Raw genomic sequence first — 13,527 nt, 5'->3', positions numbered from 1 at the left:
TTGTCATTTTCCATGAGTTTTTCAATGAGTTTTTGGAATGAAGGATTTTCTTGGCATTCCTGAAGGATTGCATCAGTAATTTCAGGATCTTCTGAAGATGGAACTTCAAAAGGATTTGATAACCTGCGATTCATACTTGATTCCGCGGGTGTCTCGCTTTGTTTGTTTCGTTGAGAGCGAGTGACAGGCATTTCAATAGAAACTTTCAGTGATGAAAGGAACAAAGTTCTCGTTGATGTTTTTCTCTGGCGTTGGTGGTTCTGGTCTAGGGGTGTTATATGTGATGCACTCGTCGGGCAGGAATGCTGGATTGATTTTTCCTCCGCAGTTTATCTTTTGATTAAAAGCAGACTTTTGACAGTATGCTCTTGTTTTCAGGGGTTCTTTGTCAAATTCGCTGGATTTGTTTTGGATATAACGTTTGACGTGATAAAGAAATACCCGATGGGATTTGAAGAGTTGACGATTGATGTATAAAAATTTATTTCTCTTGATGAATTTGGAAAAGCTTGGTTGCTGTTTCTTTAACGTGATGTTGCGATAGAGGTTCTTCTTTCTCAGAATAAGGCGATTAGTCATGCATGAGTGATCAATGATTTCGTTTGATTGATTTGGACTTAGTTGATTCTTGTTTTGAAAATTTCAAATCTTACTTTATCAGAGCGAAGGTTTAGCTGTCCCTTCAGGATAAAGCGCGCCAAATGATATGGATAAGAGTTTCCCGATCGGGAAACTGAATTTTGACAAATTTAGAAAATTTCTAGACAAGTGTTTTTGAGATGAGATCCGTAAGATATTTAAAGGATTGAATTGACACTGATGATGACAAGTTTCTGGATTATGATAGAAAAGACGTCCTCTAATGCTTGATTCATTTTCAGATTCAGGCAACCTTGTTTGACGCAAATTTGACTTGAAAAATAGTTTTTATGGCTTTATTTCTGTCACTCTGGTTTGATGAAAAACGTGTTTTGATGGAAAACTGTGTTTGAAATATTTTTGAGATTTTCAAAAATTTTGGTTTTTCCAACTCTCTGTTTTTCTCCTTTTTCTCACGCGCTAAAACAGTTGTTCTATGCGCTAGCAAATTACTTCAATGCGCTAAGAATAGTTACCTACGCGCTACTCTGCCCCTGGTTACGCGCTAAACAATTGATTCTGGAAAATTTTGTTTGGTTGACTGTGAAATATGTACGCGCTAAACTGTATTTTCTACGCGCTACCTGGTTTAGCTAATGCGCTAAAACAGAAATTCCACGCGCTAAGCTGCTTGTTACACGCGCTAAAACAGACTTTTTTTGAATTTTGTTGTGAGATTTTTCCGAGAATTACGCGCTAGACTGTGACTTTAACGCGCTAACTGGTTTTGTTGTTGCGCTAAAACAGAGTTTCAAAGCGCTAAAATGTTTGTTATACGCGCTAAAACAGATTTCTTTGAATTTTGCTGTAAAGTTTTTCTGAGAATGACGCGCTACACTGTGACTTTAACGCGCTAACTGGTTTTGTTGATGCGCTAAAACAGAGTTTCAACGCGCTAAAATGTTTGTTATACGCGCTAAAACAGACGTTTCTGAAATTTGTTGTAAAGTTTTTCTGATAATGACGTGCTACACTGTGACTTTAACGCGCTAACTGGTTTTGTTGATGCGCTAAAACAGAGTTTCAACGCGCTAAAACAGACGTTTCTGAAATTTGTTGTGAGGTTTTTCTGAGAATGACGCGCTACACTGTGACTTTAACGCGCTAGTTTGTTTTTCAGATGCGCTAAAATAACTGTTTAACGCGCTAATGTGTTGTTCTCACGCGCTAGACTGCCTTGATTTTTCTTCTTGGTTTTTTTATGATGTTTTTGATTTTGTTGAGAGATTTATCAAGTAGGATGGATGATTTTCTAAAATACAAAATGTAAACACGGCATACAAAGTATAATCATTTTACTTAATCTAACATAAAGTGTATGTTCTGGCGAGGATGTTTTCGAATCCCCAATGTTTTAACAGGTTGGATACAAGATAAACACTTCAGAAAGACTCTTTATTCAAGGGTCATAAGCAACATCATAGCTCACTAGTCTCGATACTCCGTCAGCTCAAACAGCCGTGTCACCCCCTAGAGGGCGCCCGTTTTTTTGTCTTTTGCCAGAAGTTAACCCAAAGTGAATTGCTTCACAGTTGAGTAGTTATCTTGGGAGATATATGGTGAGTAATCTTGTGGGCGGATTCTTCCCCACCCTTGCACTATGATGTTACAAATGTTTGGATACTGACTCAGCTCAAAGTTTCTAATGCTAAGGTTCTTAATCAGGCTTCCTGTTCGGCCGTCAGTGATAAACTCCCTCAGGAGGCTTCCCAACCTTTAGAACAAAGGCTTTACGTATCTCGAGGATACTGGGGGAAGGCTAATCGCTGCGCGCAACCGTTGAAAAGGACTTTCGTCACTTTCCACATTTGATTATAGTGGGTTGGAATTCTTGGCGTCAAAGCCGTTCCCCACTTAGGTCGTTCCCTTCACACCGGCCATAAACGGCTTTAAGAGTTGAGTGCAACTCCTCGGGAAGGCAGGCCTGCTAAAGGATTTATTGCTTGAATAAAAGAAAGCATAAGAGTGGTTTGGCTTTTTGGTCACCCAGTTAAGGGGAGAGCATATACCTTCCACTTTCGATACACGGCAGATAAGTTGTTCTTTTTAGCCTTCAAGACAATGATTTGCTAACTTCTATTTGGAGATGTTGCTCCAATCAGCATGGTGTTCTTTTTAACCCTTTATAGCAATGATTATTTAATCTATGGAAAATAGATTGTCAACAAAGCAAATTTCGATATTCGAGGTCAACGAAAAGAAAAACGTTTTGCTTGTAAAACAAATCTCCTCGCTTTTCCTACAAGAAATTTGTTAAAAATCCTGCAAAAGAAATTGGTTAGTGTGTTTCGGGGGACTTCCACAAGTCTAAATTTATTTGTTAGGTTACACAATCCTTTTGTGGGTTTTGCTGTTGATGCGCTACAGAACAAACTGTACGCGCTACAATATTCGGTGGATGCGCTACTGTCCCGTTTGTATGCGCTATCCTGTTTCTCCGAAGCGCTACTTTGTGGCTTTGATGCGCTAATTTATGGTCTGGTATTTCAGCGACCTGTTTTTCGGGAATTTTGGAATTTAATGCGCTAACTGTCTGTTCGCATGCGCTGGAAGATTTATTCTAAGCGCTTGTATATTGGGCCGATGCGCTAATCTGTCCGGTAGAAGCGCTGATCTGTGTTTCGGGCTTTCTCGGAAAATGGTGGATTTCTATGCGCTAACTGTTTGCTGAGACGCGCTAGCATAGGAAGGTGGAGCGCTAAATCTGTTGGTATATGCGCTAATCTGTCATGTAGAAGCGCTAATCTGTGTTTCGCCAGCGTCGACACCTACAGGAAAATATGTTAAATAGTATCATGCGCTAAGGAACAGGTTTAACGCGCTAAGACAGAGAGCCCACGCGCTAAACAGTAGGCTAGAAGCGCTAAACTGTTCGGCGGATGCGCTAACTTATGTCTTTGATGCGCTAATTCTAGTTTCCCGCGTACCTGCAAAAGTCTTCAAATTCAAAAAATGATAAGTTATTGGGGTGCGTGCCCCACGGTGGGCGCCAGAAATGTAGGTGGGAAAAATGGATTAATAAAACTAAATATGTGAAAATTACGATAAATATCAATCCACACACACACACAGGACTTCTTGATGCAAGCTATGGAGTAACGATGCGTTACTCAGCTTCCCAAGGAGGGTCCCATGGTTCTCTATCTCACAATGTCCCTCAAACCAATGTTTTATTCTCAGATTACTGAGCAAAATGGTTTAGGGATGGCAAATATGAGAACGAGAGAGATTTTAACTGTTTTTAATATGAGATGTGTTATAAGCTAGATGAGATGCTAGAAATGCAACAAACTAAATGATAAGATGGCAAGGTTAGTATGAATACTATCCTAGCATACTATATTTAATCTATGATTGAGCTAAAATGATAAATAAACTACTTTAGCATGCATGTTCATGATTAATTCTGATCTAAAAGAGGCTAAATGATGAGCATAAGATGATATGAAAGCTTGAAACAATTTGAGCATAAGTGTGATGCTTCAAATTTGAAAGATGATTGTTAAGAATGGAGGAATGAGGGCTCTATTTATAGCACAAACAGGGCAATGGATGGTCAGGATTGAAAGGTTTAATCAAGGGCCAGGTTTGAAAGTTGGGGATCCATGTGCACAATTGACACCAATAAAATGATGACAAATGTCCACACCAGATTGGGTTGAAAGAAGAGGTTGGAGGCATTAAAGGCCTGAGGAGACCTCATGGTTATCTAAAGGCTAAGGGTCAAGTCTAAGTTAGGTTTACCCAATGAATTAAGATCTAATCCAAAGATAAACCTTTGTGCAAATGATTAAGAGATAATCATGGTCAAAGCATTAATAACCTGATGAGACCCTTGGGTTGGATAGAGGTTGAGTCAAAACAAATGTTTTAACCATGTGGGAGGGTTTGAAATAACCATTAATGGTTATTGGAGACTTTGGGGATTAAGTGGTTGAAGGTTGGAAGCCTTCAATGGTTTTCAAAGACTTTAGGGTTTTAGTGGTTGAAGGTTGAAAACCTTCAATGGTTATCCAAGACTTTGGGCCATTTGAGAAGTGACCTCCCTTTGCTTAGGGATGTGACAAAGTTTAGATGAGGGTTAGGTTAATTAGAATCGATTAGAAGATTCTAGAAGGGGTTAGGAAGGGGTTTGGGATTTTGCAAGTGGATGAGGGGATAATAGGATTTAATTGAATTTATTTGATTTTCATTCAATTTGGTTGCAATTAAATAAATTTGATTTATTCAATTTAGGATAACTATTTAATTAAATTTGAATTTAATTAAAAGTGGATAGGGGGATTTAATTGAATAAAATGATTTATTCATTAAATGGATATAGTGAATTTAATCAAGTGATTTACTTAATTAAATAGAAGAATGTGGATAATTTAATTAAATTGGATTTAATTAAATAGGGAAATGAACATAAAATATTCATTTAGGAATGTGGTCATTTTTATGCGTCTACAATTCCAATTGATGATTAAATGGCATCCTGAATGATGATAACGATAATAATGAAGGGGGGGGGGTTTGGTTGATTGATGCGACAGGCAGAGTTGTGGTGGCAATATATTGATTGGTTTTGGTTTCAGTTGTGCCTTTCTCATTCTCTTTGTTGTGTTCTTGGGTGGTGGAGCTAATATGGAGGCGAATTTCCCCCTTATTACTTCCAAGCCCCAACCTACTTTTTTGGAGCTGGTTTCGGCGAGGAGAATGAAGAGGCTCTTCAAATTGGGTTATGAGGAATTTATCCACCTGATGAAATTGTTTTTTGGTGAAGTTTTTTTGGATGCAAAACATGCATATCGGATGAATGTGGATATTGTGACTATGGTGGTAGTGTGGGGACTGGAGTTGGGTGATACCACAAATGATGTTTTATTGGTGGTGTGGTTGATTATGGATGATGAATGGTCGGTGGGATTAAATTTGATCTTGGAGTGGGTTGTCCCTGGTGCGGGCTTCAATGTGAGTGAGGGCTTTGAGGACCCTGCAATAGCCGAATTACACAAATTAGTCCCCTTCATGAGGTGGCCAATTGACTTTAATCAGGATGAGTGATGGGGTGAGGCCCTCATTGCTTGGGATTTATTGAAGAACCTTCTCAAACAAAGGGAGGGAGTTGGGGGTGGTGCAATGGTGGTGGCGGATGGAGAGGGTGGTGACAACAACAGGTGAAGGAAAAGGCAAAGGTGAGGCAGGGCACGAGGAAGAAAGAAGGTGGTGGAAGGCGCATATGGAGGCATGGTTCACTGATATAGTTTTCTTTGAATGTTTTAGCCTGATTTTTTGGCAAGGAAATTTCATTTTTGAATCTTTGTTCTATCTTTTGTTTGGTTGCCATGTATCAGCGTTAATGTTTTTTGGGTTACCCTTGTGATGAATTTCGGTTTTGTGCTCCCAGCTTTGGATGTTTGATGTAGGCTTCATGCCATAGTTGTAATGGTCAGGTAGATGATATGGAATGTTTATTGTAAAGGATATTGGGTCTGGCAGGGTAGGTATGTGATTTTGGCTCTGATTTTTGTTTGCATAGAACTTGAAAGGTGATGATACTGCTATTTCTACTGGATAGATGTACATTCTCAAATTATTAATAAAATATACTCTTTACTACCAACCAAAAAATAAAAAAATAAATTAGTAATTAATTGAATTTATTTATTTATTATTGGTGTTAAATTTTGATCTTTAATACCCTCGTTAATGGGGCTAAGAAGGTTGATATTCCTAAGGATCCTTGAGCCAATGTGATGTGGCATGCTCCTGAGACTAGCTAGGTAAAGATCAACTTGTATGGGGCGTCTAAGGGAAATTTGGGAGCTAGTGGTGTCAATTGTATCATGTGCAACCATAATCAAAATACTCTTATGAAAAGAGTACAATACCTAGGGGTGACCACAAACTACATTGCAGAATTTAGGGTTACTTTTCTAGGATTGCAAATGGCCAAGGATCTGAACATGAGGCAACTTCATCTTGAAGGAGACTTGTTAATAACAATTAATGCAATATGACAAAATGTCACTCCCAATTGGAAGCTCTTGCTGGCTAAAGACAATTCATGAATGGATTAATAGATATGAAGATTTCAAGCTAACTCGCATTTTAAAACAAGGTATTGGGAAGGTAGATGACCTGACAAAAAATGCCTCGATGGACACTATTTTCCTGTGTGGCATTGGATGTCACCACGTGAAATCCACATGGGATTGCATCACCATTTCAAATTTGGCATCATGGTATTTGGGCATGGTGGCTACCTTAACATATCATTAATTATCAAGTAATGATGATTTTGAACTCCAAAGAGATTTAATGGCATACATGGCAAATTTGGTTGTCCGTGGATTAATTTGTAGTAGATGAATTTGAACGTAAAGGACACTTGTTGTGGTTAGGGGCATGTTTGAGCATTGAATGTATTTACTCCTAGACAAAGCTAATATTTTTGATGATTTTTTAAGTTCGTAGATGGAAACACAATCGTGAAAAGTTTAAACTCTCCCCTTAAATGGCAAGTTGCTGAGAGTTTTCCATGTCCAACCCTCATTCCTCACTCATTCTATCTGGTTTTTTATCTCAACCTACAAAATTGGTGGAGGCTTTCATGGATACCCCAATCAAGTTAATTTTAGACAAGATGCAAATGTCCTTTCTTGGTGAAGTCAAGGAGAAATGACCCAAAGCAGTGTCCAACTACTCCCATGGATTGATCATTCACATAGTGAGGAAGAATTTGGGAGGAGAATTCATTTTCACCTGTCACCACTATAAGGTGAACGTGGAATTCACCACCATGTTCTTGGTAGTCTCTCTAATGATGCGTGAGTCCAAAGTGGGAGAAAAACAATTATGCCGAAAGATATTCAAGGAATCATTCCTTGGGGAGCTAGATTTATTAGTGAAAATGTGGATGAGGAGAAGAGATCTCTAACCTATAGGATTACTTTGTAGTTCATTGCTAGGGCATATATGTGCCCAAACTCCATAGTCTCTCCTTATTTGACCCAAATGCATTCAAAAGTTGTAAGCCCATCATTTCAAGGAACATCGCATTTTTTAAGAAGTTGCTTGAGTTGATGTTGAATGAGGGTGGTGACTAGATCAAGGAATACAGGTGTGTTGAAGGCACGATCAATGACAATGAAAATGAAGATGACATGTTTGGGTTGACCTTCAAAGAGGAAGCTTTGATTGAGGTCATTGTTGATCTACCTGGCCTGAGCTGTGATGGTGGGGGAGGTGTGTTTGTGTATGTTTTGCTACTAAGGGATCAAGAAAGATGTCAATCATAGTGTAGCTTCTCACTGCGTCTTTGTCTTTGCTTTTATAATCAGAATATTAATATGTCTATATGGTTGATAGGATGGATAGGAGTTTAACCATGTCAAATGTACCTTTTTGATGCTCAGTGCCTATGGTGTATTTTTTTGGCCAACGTTAATCTGGGTGGGGTATTTTGTATTTTTTTAGACAACGTAATCTCTATTTTGATCAATATAATGGGACTTGTCCCATATGCAACCTTTAATTTACCAAAAAAGATAATTGATCCGTAATAGTTTTAAATGTATTATATTATTTAAATTATTTTATTTTACATTTTTTTATTTAAAGTTGTCTTCTAAGTATTAATAATTTGTAGTTATATAAACTTAATTAAAATTATAATTTCAAAATTAATTAAAATTATATTTAATAAAATATAATAAATTTGTGGCCACAAAATTCAACCTTAATATGAATTGACATCTATGTAACTGACTAGGAGAAAAAATGGGAATGGAAGAGTTGGAGAGAGAGCGGAAGGAAGAAAATAATGGAGAAAATTTGTCTCAAGATGAAGAAGGAACCAAAGGAGAGGAAGAACTCAAATGTGACAATGATGATCATAGGGGTTTCCAAACCATTAACATTTTTTAGGAGATTTCAATTGATAGGTGATGGAGCATTTAGTGATCATTTGCAGGGTTATAGGCCCAAAGATAAATAGAGATCTTCAAAAATCAGACACTGGATGAAGGATTCCTGGAAAGCATATTTCATCTTGAAATTTATGCCTAAGGGTTTCTTTGTCGCATTTTTATCAAGTGTAAAAGAGCAACATAAAATTTTGGAGGAAGGGTTATAGTCCATACAAGAATCTTTGATATATATGCAAAGATGGTGTTCCAATTTTAATCCTATAGTTTTAAACCCATATGATTCTGCAAAATGGACCAGATTGTATAATCTACTAGTAGAGTATTGGATGGAAGAATGTCTAGAAAAGATAGAAGATCATTGGGCATTTTGATGGAGATTGATTCGGATTTGGCAGACAAAAAATCCTATGTGTACGCATGACTCAAAATTATTGCAATAAGAGAAATCCCAAAAGAAATCAAGTTATGTGAAATAGGTAGACATTGGATTCAAAAGGTCAAAATAGAAGAGGAAAAATTCTTTTGTTTTTGATGTAGAAGAAGAGACCATTGGGAGAGCCAATGTAGTAATGGGAATCTAAAAATAAATGGAGAAAAATGGTTGGGACGAAGTCGATAGAGAATGAGATAAAACAAGAGGGGGAGTGTTCGGGTACATCTGAAAAAAATACAAAAATACATGGAAAGAGACAATCTTGGGGGAGGAACCGGTAAGAACATTATGCTAAGAAGAGCACCATCATAGAATCCCTTTAAAGATATTCCCTCAACCAATGGAAAAGAACCTCTTGGGCTCCCTTCTGCGATAGACAGAGGAGGGGAGATGGAATTAATGAAAAATATAGGAATTGAGGAGATTGAAGGGGATTCCAAGATTGAGATAATCTTCAGGAGTTGGAAGATATTGGGAATCTTGAGCCTCAAGGATTAAGCCAATAAATGGCATTCTTTTTTGGAAAGACAGGGAGAGGTAGAGACAAAAAAACTAATAATCAAAAGAGAGAAGAGGAGGCTTTGGAGAAAGGATTTATGAGTATTAAGAATTTTCTATCAACACCCAACGGAGCAAGGAACTCCCTTGACCAACCATGAAATACATAACATGGAATGTCAGGGATATCTCGATCCCTAACAAGAGGCTCTTAGTTAAGAGTGATATGGAGAGATTGATGGTGGATATCTTTTGTTGAAAAAAAAAAAATCATTGGTGGGAGGGGATTTTTTAAAATATTGTAAAATTTGGAAGGAATTTTTTATTGATTTTGTAGGTTGTGCGGGAGGTTTAGGTATTATGTGGAATAATAATAACATGTAGAAGTAAATCTTGTAGAGTTTACACATCAATGGATGTTTTGTGAGGTGGAGAATAGAATAGATAATAAGAGGGTATACAAATTAAATGTATATGGTCCAACTAGGAAGAAAGATAAACTAAAATTGTGGAAAGAGATTGTAGATAAGAAACAAAACTTGATAGATGGAAGGCTTATCATTGGAGGATATTTTAATGCCATATGGGACCCTGCAAAAAACAATGGAGGAATTTTTGGTATGAACAAAGTAATATATGATTTTAGAGATTTTGTCAAGGAGTTTGATGTAATTGACTGTGTGCCAAAGAATGGGATTTACACTTGGAATAATCAGAGGAGGGGATTTACCAATATAGTAAAAGGCTAGACCATTTAATGGTGGAAACCGAGTGGTTTGAGGTCAATATAAGTTTTGATTCTTATATCCTTCCAATTTTGGTCTCGGATCACTTTTTGGTTATGTTGGAAAGGAAATATAGTGAAAGACCGAAGAAAGGTTTCTTCAAATTTTCAAACATGTGGTGGAGGGATGTTAAGTTGATAAAGAAGATTAGATTTTGGTGGGGGGAAAGAAAATTTTATAGGGGGATTATGTCATTATGTTTTATGAAAAGGATGAACTTTATAAAACAAAAACCTAGGATATGGAACGAAGAGATATTTAAGAATATTTTTGAAGAAAAAATTCTCATTGAAAAAAAACTGGCGGTTATAAATGATAAAGTAATTAGATACGATATATTTGAAGAATATTTCAATAGGGAGAAAGAATTAAAACAACTTCATTCCAAAATCTTAGGCAGGGAGGAATTATTTTGGAGAGAAAAAGCTAGGGAAAAGTGGTCGGTGGCAAGGGATTTGAATACTAAATCCTTTCATGCCTCTAACAAGATTAGAAGAGACAAAAATAGACTTAGGGAAATTCTAACTAAAGAAGGGATCACTACAAGGGATCTAGAAAAAATTGTGTCTAAAGTTGTTCATTTTTTCTCTGAGCTCCTTTTTGGTAACTTGGGAAGTGATATAGAAACTAGGAGTGAACTTTTCAATTGTATCCCAACAAAGAAGATAATAAGAGTCTCATGGAACCATTCTCCATAGAGGAACCCAAGAAGGCTACATTTTAATTACATCCAGAGAAAACTCTAGGCCTGAATGGTTTTTAAGCTAGCTTCTATCAAATACGTTGGGAATTCTTTGGCAAAGATATTCTCAAGGTTGTAGAAGACATAAGAATCAAGAAGAGGTTTGTCAAAGACCTAAACAATATGATTATTTCTTTGATCCCCCCAAAAATATACAAAATAATTACAAAGGCTCTGGCAAAAAGATTCAAAAATATTTTAGATAGGATCATTTATAATGAATAGAATGGTTTTATCCCACGTAGAGAGACATTGGATAGTATCATTGTGGCAAACGAGGTTGTTCACTCCATAAAAAGAAGAAAGAGAAAGGTATGTTGATCAAATTAGATATTAGTAAAGCCTACGATAGGGTAAAATGGGATTTTTTGTTTGGAGTTATGAGAAGGTTTAAATTTGGGGAGGGCTAGATCAAAACTATTAGTGTATGTGTTTCCTTTGTTCGATACTCTATTTGGTCGATGGATATCTCTGCAGTTTTTTTGAAGGAACTAATAGGATTTTCCAAGGCGATCCTATTCTCCATTTCTATTTGTGACTGTGGTAGAGGTGATGGGTTGGTTCTATAGATGATTGAAGGATAATGGGGTTTGGAGAGGTGTTAAGATAGCTGATGATATTCGTATATCTCATTCCCAGTTTGCGGATGCTATGATATCATTTAGGAAAGCATCTATTAGGGAAGTGGAGGTTATTAGAGATGCTCTAGATAAGTTTTCTATAACTTAAGGGTGGCTTCTAAATATAGAAAAATCAAAGATCTTCTTTTTCAATGTCAACAATACTGACCACAGAAGGATTAGGAACTTATTGGTTTTTGTAGAATTTAAGCTTCCTATAGACACAAATTTTTTCATTAATATGTCCTAATAAAACCTAATTTTTTTCCTTTATCAGGTGGATCCTTATTATATAATATTCTTATTATCCATTATTATTATTCGTTACATTATAATATTCATTCATCAATATTCACTATTTCTTTATTTCTTATTATATCATAATAGTCATAATATCTTATTAATTAATTAAAATCCTTTAATATATTATATTATTAAAACCATTTTTCAAACCTCCTACATATCAACTTCACCCTCTATTTATCATTTTCCACTCTTACCCATTTCATCCACCTAATGAATATGGGATAAACACTTACTTCTCCAAAACAATATTTTATCCCAGATTCACCCTACAACTTGGATTCACCCTGAGGATATCTATAAAAACCCAACCCCCTCTCTCATTTGAGGCTATCTAGCATTCTAACATTCTAGCATTTTATCTCACGCTTTACTTTTCTCTTGCATTTTTTCATTTATTTCAAAATGCTTCTAAGAGTAGTGTTGTCACAAACACAAATCTTGAAGAATAGGAGTGCAATGGCGTCATAAATCCATTTGCATGCATGTGTGTTTTAATTAGTTTATTAGGATTTGCATGTGTGTGTGTGTTCGGCGGGTACTTCATTGTTGGATATTGGAAATGCCTAGATCTCAATCCATAAGATTGCAGGCAGATTTCTATTTCCTCTATCTACACTTCCAACAAAATATTTGGGGGCTCCCCTAATAAATGGGGGATGTAAGACGAGACACTGGGAGGAAACACCACTTATTAGTTGGGAAAAGGCATGTCGATTAAAGGAGATTGGAGGGGTGGGTCTTAGGAGAATGAGAAAGCAAAATTTGGCTTTAGGAGCGAAATTGATCTGGAAAATGTATAAGGAGCTTGATAAGATTTGGTCAAAAATTTTGAGAAGAAAATACTTAGATCAAGAAGCTCCTTATAGAATCTTTACTCAAACTAACTAGAAAGATTCATGGGAAGGGGAAGAGTCGCTAGAAAAGATGTTGGGTTTTCCAGACTGGATTCAAGATGTGATTGATATACATGGAGAGGTGGTAGTAGACTACATCCATAGAATCCCAAATCAGCTTAATGTGGATTTTATATGGAAGGACATTGGGACATTGGACATCCTAGTGTAGGTGTCAGACATACTAAATAATATCCTTGATTATAGAAGGATTAGAATCTCGGAGAAAGAAGATGAGGTATTTTGGTGTACAACCTCTTCTCGAAAGTATTCAATGAAGCTAGGATATAAAATTCAAAATAAAATCAACAAAAATTCAGATTGCCTGAGAAACTTGTGTTGGCATTCCTTTGTCCTCCCAAAAGCGGGAATATTTCTTTGGGTGGTGCTGCATGACAAGATTTTAACGGGGAGTGGCTTCACAAGATTGGGATCCAAGGACCGAGTATTTGTCCCTTGTGTATATGAGTGATGGCGAGTCAGCCGAACATATCCTATTGAATTGCTCATATGCTAGTCATTGTTGGCATTGGTTGGAATCAATGTTAGGATGGTCTTGTGCAAAACAAGAATCCTTAGTGAATTTTTTGAAAGCTTGGCCGAGAAAGGAAAAAAGAAATGCACTGAGTGATCTTTATATTTTAGCCCCATCTATGTCGGTTTGGAAGCTTTGGAAAGAAAGAAATAGATGAGTT

The sequence above is a fragment of the Cryptomeria japonica genome, chromosome 11, assembly GCF_030272615.1.
Source record: "Cryptomeria japonica chromosome 11, Sugi_1.0, whole genome shotgun sequence".
Lineage (NCBI taxonomy): Eukaryota > Viridiplantae > Streptophyta > Pinopsida > Cupressales > Cupressaceae > Cryptomeria > Cryptomeria japonica.
Note: the sequence above shows the minus strand (reverse complement) of the source record.